Raw genomic sequence first — 20,100 nt, 5'->3', positions numbered from 1 at the left:
CCTCATGCTGAGCACATAGGCAGGGTAGGTGTGTTCATGCAAACAAGGTTGGCTCCTGAAGTCCTCTTCCCCAGCTTACCACTAGATGTCAGGGGAGAGCTCATTCAGATCTTACATCGGCTAACGTGATTTTATGGCACATAAAGGGTAAGGGTTGCTTTATGGAAGGAAGGTGCCTTCCCATGAAACATGGAGTGTTTATAGCAATGGACAAAACAACTGTCGATAAGACATGGTATTTAATTAAAAACCCAAAGAGGCTCCAACAAGGACCCACAATAGCTTGTGTTTTCTTTTTCACATGCGTGCTTTGGATGCAAAATCTAACCGGGCACCAAGACAGATCAGTGAAAATATAAATGGAGCTTCACCATTAACATCCTTAAGGTGCCACAAGTACTCCTATTCTTATCCAAAAGTTCTGTCTAGCTGTGGTGCCAAGTAAATGTTGATAGCAAGTAAAAACCTATATGGTAGTGATATGAAAATGGGGAAAGAATAATTGTATTAAAACTAAGCAATTGTATAAAAGATTGAAATGCCCTTGATTAAAAACAAATCCAACAAGTAGCTTAGGGTTACAGCTATTGAAAATATTGTTTCACAATATTTAGTTGATTAACATGCCAAGTTGTAAAATTTCACGAGTCTGCAGTCAGTGGGGTTTGGTCAAAAATGGTTACAAGCTATTGAGAGACATTATGGAGAAATAAGGAAACTTTTAAAATGCACGGGCCTGCCAAGGTGGAGCAGCAACGAAACCGAAGGCAGCTGGGAGGAATCGGCTCGGGATCAGCGCTCTCTGGGGCTGGTGGGTCGCTCTGAAAGCAGCTGGCCGAGAGACGCTGTGGGAACATGACCAAGCGTTTCCACAGATGCTAGCAGCAGAACTGCTTGCTCCATTACATGAACAAGGCTTTCAGCCAGAATTAGCATCTTAAGTATCATATTTTGTAAAGCAACAGATCAAAATACTATTAATAAAGAGCTTTTAAAGGTAGTGCCCCTCCCCCCCCCCCCCATCCACCCAGTTGCCTCCTTCAGCACCGATCTCCTGACATGTTTTGATGGACAGGCCTGGGTTGTTCTGGATCCTGCTTCCCACTCAGCAGAATGTAACTTTTGTATTTTCTTCCCCTTTGAATTTATGGGGCAGGGCCTCCACCCCCGTCACTGCTTCCTGGCTGCATCACCCGGGCAGCTTGGGAGAAAAATTCTAAGCACAGGATAATCCCCATTTACTTGCCTGATAGTTGGACATGCCCCAGAAATAACACAAACACACACAATACATTCAGCATAGTAATTATATTAAACAAGAGATAAATATAACATTAGAGGGTAAAGCAGTATTCTCAGGGTCACCAGTACCCACGCTGATAAGACCCATAAATTTCCAATCACATGACCTGACATAGCAAATGTAAAATTAGTGTCCCGTTGCTATGCATACTTTGCAGGGGCCCTTGATGACCTGTGACCACGATATCTTGAATGCACCAGCTGATGGGGTTCAGTAAAGCCCAAAAGACTCACAAGTAGGATAAGGTGATCAGTCCCTCCACAGGTTTAATAAGCAGCAGGTAATAAAACCCCCAACCTCCTGAGTTGAAGACACAGTTCCGGGACTAGGGGGTCCCCGAACAATTTCCCTGAAGGTGAAAATTGTATTTATGGGTCAAGCATCATAAAGTGCCACAACTTCCCAAACGCAGAATGATTGAGATGCCGCCCGGTGGGGTGGGAGGGAAGAGAATGGAAACTGGGGGATCTTGTATAGGGGGCTGGGAGCTCTGAGGGACAGGGTTGATTGGAGGGTGGGGAACAGCACAAGATGGAAGTTCAACAGAGGTGCCCCCCACCCTGTAAACTCAGTTATTTTGCCCTTATCCACAACCAATCCCCACCCCCAGCGCCTCCTCTTCACCAAGGGTGCTCCATGTGGCCTCAGCCCAAACTGACGACCCTGGTACAGCCAGCTCTGCATCTGGGAGAGAAAGTGCCGTGGTCGAATTGCCTCCTGCTTAGCTGTGGCTGAAGCAGAGTCGAGGGTCTGTGGCTATGTCTGCGCTGGGCGATGCGGCCCCGTATGGCCCCCTGCAGGGGAAGCCCGAGCAAGAATGGATTCATCTGGAGACCCTGGCTCACTCCTGCCCCCTGCAGTGAGGGTGTGTGTGCACGTGGGGTGGGGAGGAGGATCTGATATACAAACCCCACACTAGGACAAAAGGGTTAAAAGACTATGTTGGGCCCAGCTAGGCCCGCCCCTCCAACGCAGCACAGCAAGCTGCAACTGGAGGAAGGGTTGAAAAGGGAGCAGCCCAGCTCAGAAGGGGGAGGTTGGGGAGGAGCAGACCTACCCTGCAGGCTCCTGCAAAAGGAGTCAGAGAAGCCTGGCTGAGACACCGGGGACTGTGTGCTGAGCCCGATTGGGGCTGAGGTTTGGTTTCCCTTTTATATTGTCTTTTTCCTTGTCTGGGGCTGGAAGCGGAGAGAGCAGTGATGGGAAGTGATGCAGGGAGGGTAATGCAGAGGGTCCACAACCCCCACCCCCACCCCACACCCTGCCCAAGGGGTCAATGCTGCTGACTCTCCAAAGGCCCTGGGTTGGAGCCTGGAGGATTGAGTGGGTTGGGGCTCAACTAGCACGACTCTCCGTGACGGGTTGGATCACAGAAACCCCCTTGGGGCTGCCAAATGATGTGCCAAGACTACGTCTGCCCCTGCTTTCCCTGCCAGCTTGGGACTCCAGCACCCTGTCTTGCTGAGCCAGACACGCCAGTCTGCTCCAACACAGACCCAGCGTCTGAACCACGTGCCCCAAAGCTGCAGTCTTAACTAAAAGCAATTTAAGAAGTGTTCCTGTCTTTAACACTCAGATGCCCAACTCCCAATGGGGTCTAAACCCAAATAACTCCGGGTAAACTCATATATTCTTCACCCTCTATAACACTGATAGAGAGATATGCACAGCTGTTCCCCCCCCCCCCCCAAGTATTAATACATACTCTGGGTTAATTAATAAGTTAAAAATGATTTTATTAAATACAGAAAGTGGGGATTTAAGTGGTTTCAAGTAGTAACAGACAGAACAAAGTGAATTGCCAAGCAAAATAAAATAGAACACGCAAATCTAAGCCTAATACAGTAATAAAACTGAAAACAGATAAAATCTCACCCTCAGAGATGTTTCAATAAGTTTCTTTCACAGACTGGATGCCTTCCTAGTCTGGGCACCATCCTTTCCCCTGGCACAGCCCTTGTTCCAGCTGAGGTGGTAGCTAGGGGGGGATTCCTCGTGATGGCTGCTTCCTTTGTTCTGTTCCACCCACTTATATAGCTTTTGCATAAGGCAGGAATCCTTTGTCCCTCTGGGTTCCCACCCCTCCTTCTCAATGGACAAGCACCAGGTTAAAGATGGGTTCCAGTTCAGGTGACATGGTCACATGTCCTGTGAGACCCCCCAGCCTTCCTTCTTCCCAGCCAGACTCACAGCAAGGCCTGCCTGCAACCAGAGCCGTCCACAGTCAATTGTCCTGGTTGATGGGAGCCAGCAAGATTCCAAGCCACCATTAATAATTACAATAGGCCCTCAGAGTTATATTTCATATTTCTAGTTTCAGATACAAGAGTGATACCTTTATACAAACGGGATGACCACACTCAGTAGATTATAAGCTTTGTAACGATACCTCACAAGAGACCTTTTGCATGAAGCATATTTTAGTTACAATATATTCACACTCATCAACATACTTTCATAAAACAATATAGAGTGCAACGTCACATTCTCCCCCAGGTGAGTGGATGCTAACCATTGGGCCACCCAGCCCACCAAGGACCCTACTACAGGGGGCAGTGGGGATCACATCCGTGGGTGGCTTCCCACCGCCACAACCCCTGTGTCCCTCCAGGGCTCAGCACGGAGCCCCTGGGATCTCATGCTAAGCAGGGCCAGGCTGGTTTGGGACTTGGCTGGGAGACCAAGTGCTGCAGGGTGGGGGCTCACCAGGGGTCTCTCTCCCCGCCTGTTAATGTTGTCCCCAGGGACCCAGTGCAGCGCTAGGGGGCTCTGTGCTGCAGGGAGCCTGGTGGGGACTCAAGAGGGGGAGCTGTGCTGCACCACTCACCTGGCCTCGTCCTCAGGAACCAGCCCAGAGCCCCGACTCCCAGCACAGTGAGGATGCAGCTGTTAGGATATAGATATTCAGGCCTGTCGGTAAAGGCCTGTACTCGAAGAATTTAGGTGTATTCTTATCACTTGGCTAGTTATAGAGGTACAAAAGAAAGAATCAAAATCACTGTCTGCCGGTGTAAGGTCCTTCTCTTACTGTGACAGTCTGAGGCCCTGTGCTTAGGCTAAGGCCTTTGGCTAAGCAGCAGAGGCAGCCATAAGCTGGGAAGCGAACGGTCACCTCCACACATCCCAAACTAGTCACATTGAAAGAAGGTGCTATTGGGCTGTTAGGATACAATCCTGTCCTGATAGTGCCCAGCGCCTCCAGAGAAAGGGAAGTGCCTAGAAAATGTAAAAGGAAACTTAGTTTGATAGCATCCTGTCTGGCAAGAACTCACTTATCAGTAGCTGGGATGTGAAATCCTCATTTCTGTGTTTGTTCTATCACTGTAGTCCCCATTTCCCCATTGTTTGTCTGTATAATCTCTGTCTGGTTCTGTGATTGTTCCTGTCTGCTGTATAATTAATTTTGCTGGGTGTAAACTAATTAAGGTGGTGGGATATAATTGGTTACATAATCATGTTACAATATGTTAGGATTGGTTAGTTAAATTTCAGGAAAATGATTGGTTTAGGTATAGTTAAGCCGAACTCAAGTTTTACTATATAGTCTGCAGTCAATCAGGAAGTGAGGGGGTGGGTGTGTGGGTGGGGGAGATGGGAACAGGGAATGGGGGTGGGGAATTGGAATCGTGTTTTGCTAAAGGGGGAAATAGGAACAGGGAATGGAGGTAAGGAAATTGGAATCATGTTTGGCTAAGGGCAGGAATGGGAACAGGGACACAGGTGAAGGCTCTGTGGTGTCAGAGCTGGGAAGGGGGACACTAAGGAAGGAAACTGGAATCATGCTTGCTGGAAGTTCACCCCAATAAACATCGAATTGTTTGCACCTTTGGACTTGGGGTATTGTTGCTCTCCGTTCATGAGAGAAGGACCAGGGAAGTAAGTGGGTGAAGGAATAAGCCCCCTAACAGCAGCCAGCAACAATCGCCAGGATAGCAGCCTGGCCTGTGGCTTGGGAATCTAGAAGTGCCCCGAGAGAGACAGAGCCCTGGGTCCCCCGAAGCCCTTGTGCCCTTCACCTCTCCTGGGGCCTCCCCGCTCCCCCACCTGCTCTCTGTCCAATAAACCTGAGCTAGCATCCTGACTCCCCCAGCCGGTCTGCCCCTCCCAGCCATCCCCTGTGGGTCTTCCCTGCAGCTAGACACCCGCTTCTCTGCCTCCCTTCCCTGTCTGAGCCTCCGCAAAACTCCTCTCTGCTTCCCCTCCCCTCTGAGCCCCCAGAACCCCCGCTCTCTGGTTTCCCCTCCCCTCTGAGCCCCCCAGTATGCCCCTCTCCTCTGAGCCAGCCAAAACACGTCTCCACCTCCTCTTGCCCCCTAGTACCTCTCTCTGTGTACTAAACCCTGGTGCCCCTCAAAACTGCCCCTCTGCATTTCCCAACTCCCTCTTCCCCCCACCCCTTGTGTCCATCTCCTCCATATCTCTCCCCTCAGTGCGAGGCCCCCCATTCCCAGTATCTTCCCACTGCTCCTCTCTGCTCTGCGCCCCCAGTACTCACCCCAGGTCACCCTCAGAGGGGCATCCCCCAGGCTGCTGTGTCTCACCACAAACACGTGCTCCGCAGGACTGACTCCCTCCTGCCCCTGTTCAATGGACACCTGGATTTGGAAGGTGCGGTCCCCATTCAGCTGGATGCCGCTGGTCAACTGTTTCCCTAGGGTCACCTGGTCCCGCTGCTCCCAGGTCACAGTGATGGGGCAGGGATAGAACCCCGTCACGTGGCGGATGAGCTGACCGGTCCCAGGTCCCTGGGACGAGGGCCAGATGCACTGTGGACTGGGCTCAGGGGAGGGTGAGAAAGGGTTATTAGTCACAGGGAATGGGACAGCTGGGGGATGTGGGTTGGGATTGAGAAGCACCAGCAGATCTGGGAGGTAGCCCAGGCCTGGGACTGCAGGGGGCTGCGGGTTGGGATTAAGGGGCATAGGCACAGCTTTGGGATTGGGAGAGAGGCCAGGGCTGGGAAAGCAGGGAGTTGTGGGTCAGGACTGAGTGCCACAAGCAGAGCTGGGGAGGGAGCCCACGGCTGGGATAGCAGGGGCTATAGGCCAGGAGTAAGGTGCACCGGCAGAACTGTCCCAGTGCCCCACCCCCTCCACAATCCACCAGACCCCACTCCTCTCCCAGAGCTGGGGAAAGAACTGAGGAGATCTGCCTCCCAGCCCCCCTGCTCCAACCCACCAGATCCCACTCCCCTCCTACAGCCAGGGATAGAACCCAGGAGTCCTGGATCCAAACTCCACTTTTAACGGCTATGTATCCCCCCTGGTGTACCCTCCCGCAGCTCCCTCCTACCCAGTCACCTGCTCATCACTTTCCTGAGCCAATCTGAGTGCTGGGGTCTGGGGACTCACCTGCCTTTGGGGAGCTGGCATTTATCTTTCACTCCAGTCCCTGGTCCTCGGTCTCCAAACAGGAGTCCCAGGCCAGGCACTCAAAGCTACCTGCTCTCCAGAACTGGTGGGTCTCCTGGTCATCCAGGATGTCACAAGTTCAGGGAGCCAGCCTGCCGGTGTTGCTGTCATAGGCTGAGAGCACCAGGTCATTCACCCTCATCACATGAAGCCGTCTGGAAAGGCCGCTTGTGGGGAGATGAGCTGGAGATAGGACACACGGTGAACCCCTGTAGGAAAGAGAGACTGGGATGGGAGTGAGATCCAGACATCTGGGACAGCGACCTGAGGGGGCCCTGCAGCACCCAGCCCAGGGGAAAGACACTGGGATGGGAAATGGGACCCAGGTGTCCAGGAGAACTGGGGTCACTTACCAGCCATGGTGACAGGGGAGAGAGATAGGAGCCAAAAGGAGACCAAAGCAGGTTTGGCCCAAAGAGCCATTTCCCTGGAGGGGAGAGAACGGCAGCTCTATGCAGTGGGGTCTGGGGCTAGGACCCAGAGAGCTGAAGAGGGCACAGCTGCCCCTCCCTGCACTGAGCTCTCTGCTGCTCTGACAGGTGACACCTGAGAGGAGACACAGCCAGACCCACAAGCTTAGCAAAGTTCAATAAAGACAAATCAGCTGTCCCTTTCCAGTCCTGCTCACTGCTTCCCAGGAAGCCTCGCTCCCCACCAGCACAATAAAGCGAACTGTAGCTCACGAAAGCTTATGCTCAAATAAATTGGTTAGTCTCTAAGGTGCCACAAGTACTCCTTTTCTTTTTGCGAATACAGACTAACACGGCTGCTACTCTGAAACCAATAAAGATTGAATAACTCCCGTAGCTTGTTCCAATTGTCTCTGTTACAACATGTGATTATTTTATGGGGAAGTTTTCTGTGAGCACAGAAAACCACTCCTGAGCCATTCCCCACAACAGCTGTTATAATTGATAGGGACTATCCAGAGACACGGGACTTTGGGGGTGGTTGGGGAGAGAGAGGATGGAGGGCGCAGATATAGGGAGAAGGGTTGTGGCTGTGGATGGGGGTCACCAGTGAGGACAGGGGGTTGGGAAGCCTTGGATCGGTTATGTGTGAAAATCTGTGTTTTACTCGGCAGGTGGAAGAACCTACATCCTGATCTTGAGGCACATTGATGCAGTGCTTCCAAAGCCATGCAATGTGGAGGTTTGGAGCTGAGAATGCACGCACCTTGACTGCTGTGGGGAAAGAAATGCGTGCTCTGATCAGGGTAGCTAACGTGTATTGTGGCCAATTCCTGGGTCACAAGGTAGCAGAAGCTTGCAGGAGAGGGAGGATTGGCTCATGAAAGGGGGATTCCTGACAACAGGCTGATCTGCGTGGACCAAGCTGGCCTGCTTTGGCATCATGTTTTGCTTGCCCTGCAGCATCTTAAACTGTGAGTTAAGAGGCTGTGATCTATCAGACACTGTGGTGTTATCCAGGAGCGCTGGAAGCTTCCTAAAACTGGGGAGTCCACTAGTGCCTGAACCGTGGCCCTGCCCCTGTGCCACCCCTTCCCCCCGAGGCCCTGCCCCTGCGCCACCCCTTTTAAAAGTGATGGGGCTAAGCCCCTTCGCTCCCCCGTTCTGGCATTCCTGGTGTGATCTCGGCCTAATTCCTGGTACTCACCTCACAGAATGTGAGAGCAGATGCGGACAGCATCAGAGATCGGGGTCCAGGAACTGGGATAGTTTTCCCTCATTTGTCTGAGCCTCTCAGTCACTGCAACAGTGACAACACGAAAGCTGTTAATCAGTGTTGGAAGAACGTTAATCAGGAAATCAAAGGGTTCATGGCTGACCACTTGCTGCACAGAACTAAGAAGAGCTCTGACACACCCCTGTTGCTTGGAGATGGGGTATGTCTATGGGGCAGGGATATTTCTCCCAAACATAAAACTCTCTGTGTTTTGGAACAAACCCGGTCTCTGATTTCTCTTGCCACCCCTGCCACAAACTCCACCCATTGTGACACATGACCAGGAACACCAGGCCACTGTCACACAGTTGTCCTTCACTCCAGGCAATGCATGTGAGTCAGGTTATAGGAGTGGGGAAGATTTCGGGGAGAAGCATTCCCTGCATGTGCTGATGTTTGGGGAGCTGCGTACAGTAGTAGCAAGGGGGGCCAGGTTACAGTGAAAAGATCAGGGGCATGGCTGGGGAGGTATGCAGAAACCGGGCTTGTGGGGCCCAGCTGATGCATGTGGGGATGGCTGGCTCAGTATGCAAATTGCAGGGCATGATATGTACAACAGTTTAGTTGATCGCTAACTCCTACCAACAAGGTCTCTTTTCCTGTTCAAAAAAACTAGGATGTTCAATGGCAAAACAAAACAAAAATGTTAATGCCGAATGAAGGTCACTTGGTGGTATTGTCGTCGACTTCCAGAATGGTGAGATGAGCAAAACTCAAACATCTGGAAACCAGGAAAGGCCCAAGGTATGGTTGCACCACGCCACCGTCCCTCTATCCTCTTTGTGCAATGCCTCAATACACACAAACACAATACTCTCACTGGGCTTGGAACTAACAGATCCAGGAGGTTAAGATCCTGGCTTTCATTCACATGTTTAGCTAATTCCCAGAACGAATACCACATGTGGGCAATTGAAGAATGATGTCACAGCCTTTTACATAGAGAATTAGTAAGATCAGATTCTGTAGACTTCTTCACATACTGCAGGATGCCCCATGTAGATGCAAAGATTGGATTTTTCCTTAATGGTGTCAGTAGCCTCTTAAAATATGAAAAAGAAGAGAGGGAACCAAATGGCATAGCTAAGCTTTTTTCTACCTCAAACAAGGTCGGTGTGTACACCGAGCTAATGGAGGGGAACCACCTTACTGTAGGGTGCAATTGGAACGCTAGATAATATAGATACAAATCTGGCAACCCCACACCTCCCATTGCCCAAGTTTTTTTTTTAAAAGGTCTTATGTGACAGCCAAGGCTGGTTTTTATCCCACATAAACTGCATGAAAAGCCTCTTTATTTGAGAAAAGAGTAAGGTCGAGAACTTGAAAGGAAATAGGCTAATGGGAGAAGTCATTCTTAGACAGATATTCATGATGACTATCCCCAGTAAGGATAGAAGGAGGAGATCCCACCTCTCTACATCCTTGAAAATTTCTTCCAATATATAGGACAACTTTTAAAACCTCAACAATTGATTTCCTTGCTTACTTGCAAAGGAAAATGTTGGAACTCAGAAGGATCTGGTCTTTTGGATATATCCATAGCTTTTGATTTAGTCCAGTTAATGCAAAAATCAGAGCCCTTTCCAAAAATATCAACTACATTCAGTACAAAAAATTCATTGGCATATAAACTGTGGATTTTCCCCTGATTATAATCATACCTTTGGTAGCTGAGTTTTGATGTATGTGCGTTGCCAGTGGTTCAAGAGTGAGATTAAAAAGGAGGTGTGAGAAGGGACAGCCCTGTTGCGTCCCTCTTTCTAGCTGAACTGTGGGAGAAATAATTCCATTCGTTGACAGTGCAGTGCAGGCAGAGTTGTAGAATACACTGAGTGAATTCAGGAATATTGGTCCACATCCAAATTTTTTTAGGACAGCCATTAGATAAGGCCACTCAACCCTATCTAATGCTTTCTTTCCATCCAGAGCGGGGTAGGCAACCTATGGCACGTGTGCCAAAGGCAGCACACCAGCTGATTTCCAGTGGCACTCACATTGCACGGGTCCGGGCAACTGGTCTGGGGGGCTCTGCATTTTAATTTAATTTTAAATGAAGCTTCTTAAACATTTTTAAAACCTTATTTACTTTACATACAACAATAGTTTAGTTATATATTATAGACTTATTGAAAGAGACCTTCTAAAAACATTAAAATGTATGACTGGCACGCGAAAACTTAAATTAGAGGGAATAAATGAAAACTCGGCACACCACTTCTGAAAGGTTGCCGACCCCTGATCTAGAGAGAAGGCTATGGAGGGTACATCTTACGTCTGAGTTTGCTGGATCAAGTGAGTGATTTTTCTCATGTTATCAGCAGCCAATCTTCCTTTAATGTAACCAACCTGATCTGTGTGTATAACTGATGGGATGATGATGTTCAGTTGTGTTGCTAAAATTTTTGCAATTATTATGCAATCTGTGTTCAATTAGAGATATGAGGGCAGAAGTTGCCACAGTTGCAACCATCTTTGTCCATCTTTAATATTCAAGTAATTAAAGCAGTTCTCGTGTCACGAGACATCGCTATTTTTTGGAATGTTTCAGTGAAGACCTTTGAACAAATAGAAAAAATGTTTAAGAAATTAGGAAATGTTTTGTAGAAGTCTTCCATTCTAGGAATCTCTCGCCTTTCTTGAACAAATCTCCTTCTGTTTTATAATTAAGCTCAAGCTGTCTGTGATATACGGGCAAGGCTGTCTGTGATATACAGGGGGAGGGATAGCTCAGTGCTTTGAGCATTGGCCTACTAAACCCAGGGTTGTGAGTTCAGCCCTTGAGGGGGCAATTTAAGGATCTGGGGCAAATATTGGGGATTGATCCTGCTTTGAGCAGGGGGTTGGACTAGATGACCTCTAGAGGTCCCTTCCAACCCTGAGATTCTATGATTCTAAAGCACTATGATAAAAATGGCAAACTGGGGTGCACCATTCTTTTGGATGCCAAAGGACTGAGATTTCTCTGGGGATCCCATTATCAGGGACTGGTGGTGGTAGGCAGCTGATAAGCAGCTAACACAAGCAAGAGCCCTTCTCTCTGGAGGCAAAGGGTAACAGAGTAACTAGGTGATACACCTTCCTTAGTACCCTGAGAACCATCATACCCTTCTGGCCTTATGACGCACAAATATTTCCCTCCTTTGTCTCCCCAGAAACCCCAACTCCCAGGCCTTTCCTGGCTCCCTCCTGATTTCCTTCTTTTGTTTCCATTTTTACCCATCCGTAGATCCCAGATCAAGGAGAAAACCAAGAAAGTTCAATACCAACAACTTGATGAACAGTGAAAATTTTATTCTTTATTCAGGCTCGACAAATTCTCTGCATTCCTGCAGCAGATTCAACCCCCCAGAAAATCCCAAAGCAGAACTGAGGCTGCAGGTTATAACGAGAGGAGACTCAGAGAAGATGTAATGAAGTCCTCTGCTTTGGTAACGAGATTTGGAGAGAAGCTGGGGAACGGGAAGCACATGAGCCGGTTTTGCAAGCTGGGAGGAGGGCACTGAGAAGTGGTAAGCATGGGTTTGAAGGGACTGAATTGATCCCATTGATTTTCAGGAGGCCAATGCAAGACTCAACCCAAGAAGCTCTCGCTCCTGCAGACACCCACGATGTTCATGAAAAACCCAGTCTGCACCTTCAGGTACCTAAATACCTTGACAAAGCTGGCCCCATGTCCACTACATTTAGAGAACTATACAAGATTGTGTCTGGGTTTTTTGACACTGATTGTTGCCCCCAGAAGTGATAGGGTTTGTCTGGCAGAAGAAGGAAAATTAATATGTGTGTGACTTGGAAACATTAAAATAAATTGTTTTTAAAAAGGAGGGGACCCTATAAAAATACAGTGTTTGGAATGACTAACACTTTAAGAGCCTCAGATAAGCAAAGAATGACAGAATGTTGATGCACCAGCGCCATCTACTGGATAGTGCTGGAAGCAGCAGAGAAAGTAAGAGACGAAATCCGGGAGCTGTTGGCAAGTAATCCTCTTATTCTCTATTGGACCTTAGACACCAGCCTCCAACGAACAGGGTATATAAACTGGCATCAGCATGCTGGACCTCAGAGTTTTGCTGAGCCTACCAGTGAAGCTGGAGAAGTTAGAAGTGCTGCCAGACACTTGGACAAACCATGTGTCCTGCTCTCGCCTATCCCGGGCTTATCAGGCTGAGAAAAGATGGTGAGACTTCCTTTCAGAGACTGTGTTTCTTTAATCCCAGTATCTGGACGTTCCCCTGTTGCACCTGCACTTTCTAGCAAGACCTCAAGGAAAAACATCTTGGATTTTCATAGACTCATAGGACCATAGGGTTAGAAGGGACCACAAGGGTCAGGTAGTCTAACCCCCTGCAAGATGCAGGATTTGTTGTATCTAAACCATTTTAACTAAGCAATGTCATATGCCTGTTTCTCCTATATCCATCCAACTCAATAGCCTAAGAGAACCTCTAACAATAACTTTAAACAACTGCTTTTGATAGTTTAAACTCTTTCAAATCTCCACACTAGAAAGAGCAGGGACCAGCTTAGTAGGATGCCTTCAGACAAAGTGCATCAGAGAATTACTTAAAGTGTGACAAACATAGTTGAGATATTGAAGAACTGATTATTATAAATAAATGTAGTAAGAAATCTGACTGTGTGATTTGTATGGTACAGGTGATGGGCCTCAACACTGGTCTATCTACATCCATTGAGTGCCAGACTGTGTGTGTAATTTGGGTTCAGTACATTCCTAGGACATTTTCTGTATCTAATCTTTGATCTATAAAGCTGATGATTATATGCCTTGTTGATTGCAGCAGTACTGTCCAGGGTAAAAGCAGACCTGAGTAGAGCTTAGCATTAAAATGAGAAAGCTCACGCTCCCTGGACTCAATAATAAGGAGTTATCCTAATTAAATTTCATAAAAACAAGGATGGAAAATCCAGTTTGATAGATTTCAGCTTTCAGATCTACTCTGGCACCTTGGCAAATCCATACTATTTACCCCCCACCCACCCCCTTCTCACCTGCAAGAGGGCACAGGGTTCTCTTGTTTCTACTGACATGGAGGAAGCCCAAAGCAAATTCAAGGCTGTGAGTAATAGTAATAGTAGGAGAGAGAAGACGCCATTCAATCACCTACACTACCGATGAGATTTGGAAGGAAGTTTGGGAACCGCTGTGAAGGAGGTGGATGAAGGAGAATGGAAAAAGCAGAAGTGGCTGGGGGAGAAGTTTGGTCCGGCCGTGTGTCCTCATCATTAAAGCCGTTCGAAACATTGTTATTGAGGGGAAATTGGATTTTTTTTTCGCAAAAGGAAAATATTCCCAGAAAGCGTCTTCTTCCCTCGAAAACTGTCAAATTTTTCTTTACAAAACCTGAAAATGTTTGACTAGCAATAAACCAGTTTTGTTTTCAGCAAATATTTTTGTTTGTTTTGGCAGCTACCGACAGACAGAGGATCTAAAGAGGGGGATGGTATCAAGTTCCGGGGACTGCACCCCGCGTGCCAGGGCGGGGATCACTACATGAGTGACAAGATGAACCCCCCCCCCACCCCAACATCTACACCATAAAGGGCGAATCCTACCGGGTGGTGAAGGACTTGAGCACAGATGCTGAGTCCAAGGTCCGTGAGCTGCAGCCCTACTGCCGTGGCAGGGACCACTACATGCACTGTGATTTCTTTTTCTGCATCATCTTCCTAGAGCGGGGGGTTATGTGCCGTGTCTTTGACATGAGCACGACATTCCCCTTCAGCCTGAATGCTGCAAGGGGCTCTATTACTTTGACTTCAGTGTCTTCCCAGCCCTGATCGAGGTGTTCAGAAATGGGGGGACTCAGTGCTACCGGTACAATGACATGAGCTCCACCGATTCAGTCTCCTTCTCCATCCACCCCAATGTGCAGAACTTCTTGCCCGGGGGGCTGACTCTCACAACAGGCATCTCAACCGGCGCCTGGAAGTGCATCAAGAACCTGCACAATGACTCCGAATCTCCATCACCTGGTCAGACAAGGTCACCCGCAAGGTGGGCTACGCCAAGCACCATATGTCCCGCATCAAGCACAGCTGGAGGATCTCTGCTGAGATGTCCCTCAGGGCTCAAGCTCAGCACCCAGGTCCAGTTCTCCCTCAGGGCCGAGTACAGTGGAAGAAGCGTCTGCACGGAGCAGGAGGACTGGAAGGAAGCCCAGGAAGAAGAGGAGTCAGCCCAGGTGACCCTGGAGCCCAAAAGGAACCTGTACATCTGGCAGCACCGCCTCAGCATAGGGCACGAGCCCATCTTGTTCTGCAGGGACCTCCAGTTCACAGAAGAAAACCATCGGCTCCAGTCCCCTAAACGTCCGGGAGGATGGAGAATGCCCCTCACTCACTTTCACCGGGCTCTGGAAGGGGGTTGGAGTGCGGGAAGGGGTGCGGGCTCTGGACTGGGGCCGAGGGTTTTGGAAGGGGGGAGGGGGCTCTGGGCTGAGCCTGGGGCAGGGGGTTGGGATGCAGGAGGGGGTGCGGGGTGCAGGCTCTGGGAGGGAGATTGGGTGCCGGAGGGGGCTCAGGGCTAGGGCAGGGCGTCGGGGTGCAGCAGGGGGTTTGGAGTGCTGGTTCCAGGACAGGGCTGGGGCAAGGGGTTGGGGTGTGCCTTAGGAGGTAGGGAGACTGCCTTAGCTCCGCTGTGCTTTGGACTTTTAGCAGCCCAAAATCTCCGGGTTTGGCTTCAGTACCCTCCGGGAGATAGAGCCCGATCCCAGGAGACTCCTGGCAAAACCGGGAGGATTGGCAACCCTGCACCTGCCCCATACTGAAGAGAAAGATGACCCTCTATCTCAGATCCCTGCCAATCTGACATGCGGGGGGGATTCCTTCCCCACCTCGATTCTGATGATCAATTGGACCCTGAGCATGCCAGCCCAATGCACCAACCAGGCAGCTCAGAGCTGTGACCCACCCTGTCCTGTCTCCAGGTGTGGACTATCTCTGATCACTACACTTCAGAGGAAAGTGAAAAAAAATCTCAGGGAGCCAATTGGGTATCAAGGTAACCCGTCCTGCCTGACCCCTGCAGGGGAAGCCCTGAAGCATGAGATTAGATGGTAATAATAGTCTTTATACAGGGCTGCAAGTGTTATGAGCATGTTGAGCTGCACTGGTTTAGTTCCTTACCTTCCATCCCCCCAGTTCATCGAGAGGGCAAAGGCCTCCTGTCCCATTCCCACCTCCCTGAGTCACCCATCCCCCTGCACTGGGGCTGGATCGGAGCCAGATCCCCCTCGAGGAGAAAGGCCCCATGACACAGTCACTGACCCTCTCCCAAACGGCAGAACCTTCAGCCCTAATCGGTTACGTCCTGTTTTCCTCCCTGGAAACACACAAAGTGTTGCAAGCACAGGACGGCCTGATAGCGGGTGGCTGCAATACGGGCCACGCAGATAAGAGTCTGGCAGGGATCCCACCCTCTGGTGAAGCAGCCGTGGCCCCCATCAGAGAGCAGGGCTTGGGGGGGGACAGAATTGGGGACCCCTTAACACAGAGAAGGGGCTCGATTGGCCCACAGGGGCAGGGTGAGGGGGTGGAAGCCAGAGTGGGAGATGGGGAGGGAACACTCAGGGGGAAAAGGGGGGCATAGTATGAGAGAGGAAGGATGAGCCTGGTGAGAAGGCGGAGTCAGTGGAAAGGGGGAGGAGCCACTGGAGAGGAAGCAAACAGATGTTATACTTACAAGAAGCACACGGGATTTTTATAGGGGAGAAGGCAGCACGCTGCATTTATTGAGAATACGACAGTTAGCAGATGCTTTTAATTACATACACATTAGGCATACAGCCCCGCCAGTCTAGAGTCTGGATCAATCTAGTGGACAGCCAGATAGATCACAGAGGGGAGCCGGGCTCTGTCGGTCGCAATTCGATGCTTTTGGAGTGGGGGCAAGACGAACCCAAAGTCCCATGGCCAAGCAGCCTGCTCTTATAGAGTCTTCTTTTGCTGTTGAAGTTTATGAATTTTGCTGTGTCAGTTTCTGACTGGTTACTTTTTAATTGGTGTTATTTTTTGATGTTAACATTCCAAAACACCTTGGAGGGGGTTATTTTGGTTTGGTTTCGATGCAGTTAATTGTTTTGTTTCTAGGGGTGCCAGCCTTTACCTCAGGGTATTAATTTGCCCTTCCTTCATTACGGATGTGGGCTGATGGCGTTGGGAAGGGTTTTTATTTTATTTTTTTGATTATTTGGCTATAACAACGGCCTTTACACCTTTCTTTTTGATGCATACATTTTTTATTTACATAAACCATTTTTTACAGAGACCTTTAAAGGTATCCAGTAGTTTGTATGTTGAGAAAGAAAAGGCATTGTAAATTAAACCTGGCTACATTTTGTGATTAAAACAGTTCACATTGTGGCCCGGGCTTTTCAAAAAAAAATTAATTTTTTTAACGTAGACACAATACAAGATTCTGTTTTTTACTTACTAAACCTTAAAACAAAGAAATGTATATTTAACGAGAGTGGCTAATTTATATAATACACATAGGAAACCATAGTAGACATTACAACTTATTTTAAAACAAAAGGGTGACCATAATTAGTTATAAGGATTGTTTTGGTCGGTTTTTGCCTTAACATTAGTACAGACACTGGCAGTCTGTCAGATGCGTTTTTAAACCAGTGTCCCAGAGGGTCTTTCCTTTCTGCTGTTCAAAAAGGGTGGCTGGCAGGATGATTAAACTATACATTAATTCTCATAGTACGAATATAAAATTTTACTTCTACACAGACCCCGTCAGCGTTTACATCCAGAGGATTGCAGGGCTGGCTTTGCTCTTCTCTAAGGTCCCGTCCATCTCGGTACAACCCAGGAACTCGCTCCTGGCCCCAAGCGGAGCTGTCATCAGCTGAGAGCAACTACCAGGTGGGAGTGTCAGCTGGAACTTTGGGGCGGGGGGACCCCAGGGGCAACGGCAGAGCTGGTGGTGAGGACTGAGCCCAGGGCTGGGATAGCTGGGGGGTTGCGGGTCGGGAGTGAGGGAACTTTGGTGCGTTGTTTTCCTCTGAGCTCCATTCACGGACTCCTGGCTGGGCACAGAGTTAGTCTTTGGGATCCTGTTGATATTTCCTCCCCTCTTTATCTCCACGCAGGGCAGCCCTTCGCACTTATGGGGTGAGATGGAGGAGACATGGCCCAGATGGACAGATCCATGGTGGAAAGTGGGAGCCCGTGTGAGGTGGGATCCTCATGGGGCAGGACACTGGGCTTTCCCCTTCCTCAGGATTGCGCCACCCCCTGGAGATTGGTCTGCAGGGCACATCTAGGAGACTTCATCGCAGACAAGTGCCTGGTTGCTCTTGGAACTGGGGATCTTCAAGCATCAAAGGTTCACAAAGGATGAGATGAGCTAACATCCTGCCCTCACTTCTCCTCGTCTCAGGGCTGGACTCCTGCCGATGGACCATTGGTCCCTCCCAATGACGCCCCGGGCGCCGACATCCTCGATAATCAAAAGGGCTTCTTTATCATCTGCTCCGACCTGGATTGCTACCTGCAGACAGACAATCAAAAGAGCGGGACTGGTATAGAGATCCGGAGACTGCACCCTGCGTGACAGGGTGGGGGTCTCTACGGGAGTGACAAGACGATTCCCCCCCAACATCTACATCATCAAGGGCGACTCCTACCAGGTGGTAAAGGACTTCAGCACAGATGCTGAGGCCAAGGTCCATAAGCTGCATCCCAACTGCTGTGGCAGGGACCACTACATGCACTGTGCTTCCGGGTTCCACATCATCTTCCGAGAGCAGCGTGTCGTGTGCTCTGTCCTTGACATGGGCACAGATGAACATGGGATGGATGCTCCCCTACATCCTGAATGCTGCAAGGGCCTCTACTACTTCTTCCCAACAGTACTGAAGGTGGATGAGAAATGGTGGGTGGAGCTCATGTTCATATACATGTAGTACTGAGCCCACCAACAGATCTCCTTCTCCATCCACCCCAACGTGCTGACCTTCTTCCCCAGGGGGCTGACCCTCACCAAGGGCACCTCAACCAGCAGCTGGGAGTGTATCAATGGGATCAAATCAGCCTCTTCAAATCCATACTTATCGCTTCCCAGTGCCCTCCTCCCAGCTCGCAAACCCGGCTCATCCACTCCCCCTCCCCCAGCTTCTCTGCAAATTGCATCACCAGGGCAGATGATTTCATTGCCTGTTCTCTCCGTCTTCTCTCATTATAACCCGCAGCCTGAATTCTGCTTTGGGATCATTCCAGGGTCAAATCTGCTGCAGAAGCACAAAGAATTTGTCCAGCATTCACCAGCCTGTTGGGGTTGACTTTCCTTGGTCTTCTCCTTGGTTTGGGGGTCTGTAGAAGGGTAAAAAACAAGAAAGCATGAGGGAGCCAGGATGGTAGTAATTGTCTTCATATGGGGCTCCAAGTGCTAGGAGCATGTTGAGCTGCATCCCTGACCCATTCATGTAGAGGGGAAAGGCCCCGTGTCCCATTCTCACCTCCCTGAGTCCCCAATCCCCCAGCCCTGGGGCTGGATGGGAGCCAGCGCCCCTAGAGGGGAAAGGCCCTGTGACACTTTCACTGACCCTCGCACAAACTGGAGAATCTTCAGCCTCAACTAGTTACGTCCTGCTCCACCTGAACTGGCCCTTTTTATCCTGCCTGCTGGGCCCTGATTGACTTCTGCCCACTCCCGGCCCTTCTAGCCACTGTGGGACCAAGTGGGGGCTTTCTAGAGGGTCCAAACTCGCTGCTCTTTCCCCCCCCCCCCAGACAGGCCAGCTTCTTGGGGCCTGGTGCCCCCACATGGCTGAGCCCCCAGCAGGGGGCAGCAAATGCCTGGCACACCCTATAAAGGGGGGTAGGGCAAGGGACACAAGGCACAGGTAAGGGGGAGGTGCCCAGGCAGGGAACCCATTTTAGTCCCCAGAGAGCCTTCTGCATCCCCTCCACCTCATGTCTGCCCTGCTTCTCCATCCTGAGCCCCCAGCATGTAGCTAGAAGGGTGTCATCACCAGACAGCGCTGGCGGGGGAGGGGGCAGCAGGAATGGGACCCTGAGAGCCACAGGGACTGGAACAGCCTGTGGAACTCACCACCACCTGAATTTAACAAAGGCTGAACGGCCAATCAGAGGTTCTTGGATCACTCCCAGCAAGCCAGAGGAGCCACGCCCTGGGGTGAGGGGGCAGGAGGAAAGTCTGCAATTGAGGGCATGGCCCAGCAATAGGGGGAGCAGGAGGAAGTGGCTCCCCTGGGCAGGTTATTCCACAATTGTCCACAAGGGGGTGCCACTCTCAAAGGCCAGGCTAGATGGGCTCCCTGGGCTGAGGGGCCCTAGGGATCCTTCAGCAACAGCACAGATTTAGGGCAAGCATGGCAGAATCTGGGCCAGTTACCTCCCAGCTGCATTCCAGCTCCGGCAACCCACCAAGGGGGAGGGATCCATATACAGATGGGGAGAGCTAGGACTGAAACCCCAAAAGCCTTACCTCCCAGTCCCCTGACCTCCCTGCTCTCACCTTTAGACACCCCCCTCCCACCTCTGAGCAGCGGAAAGAACCCAGGATTCCTGGTCCCAAAGGCCCCCCCACACACACACACACACACTCCAACCACAAGACCCCACTCCCCTCTCAGAGCCTGGGAGAGAACCCAGGCGTCCTGACCTCCCTTTAACTACTAAACCCTTCATCCCATCTCCAAG

At 50.1% G+C, this 20,100-nt stretch overlaps 2 long non-coding RNA genes and 1 pseudogene across 2 annotated transcripts; all 3 read right to left on the bottom strand.

The window, feature by feature from the left end:
• Positions 1–474: 474 nt before the first annotated feature.
• On the bottom strand, positions 475–3,217 carry LOC122462671. Its single transcript, XR_006285371.1, has 2 exons — positions 3,179–3,217; positions 475–1,216 (listed from the first exon to the last, which is right to left on the bottom strand). It is a non-coding gene; the product is annotated as an uncharacterized LOC122462671 (long non-coding RNA).
• A 1,987-nt stretch (positions 3,218–5,204) lies between these two features.
• LOC102929634 lies at positions 5,205–7,244 on the bottom strand (annotated as a pseudogene).
• A 9,345-nt stretch (positions 7,245–16,589) lies between these two features.
• On the bottom strand, positions 16,590–19,627 carry LOC122462669. Its single transcript, XR_006285369.1, has 3 exons — positions 19,490–19,627; positions 18,063–18,747; positions 16,590–17,926 (listed from the first exon to the last, which is right to left on the bottom strand). It is a non-coding gene; the product is annotated as an uncharacterized LOC122462669 (long non-coding RNA).
• Between the last annotated feature and the right edge of the window lie 473 nt (positions 19,628–20,100).

Source organism: Chelonia mydas, chromosome 13, assembly GCF_015237465.2.
Source record: "Chelonia mydas isolate rCheMyd1 chromosome 13, rCheMyd1.pri.v2, whole genome shotgun sequence".
NCBI classification, from domain to species: Eukaryota; Metazoa; Chordata; order Testudines; family Cheloniidae; genus Chelonia; species Chelonia mydas.
Note: the sequence above shows the minus strand (reverse complement) of the source record. Positions and strands in the feature narration are given on the sequence as shown.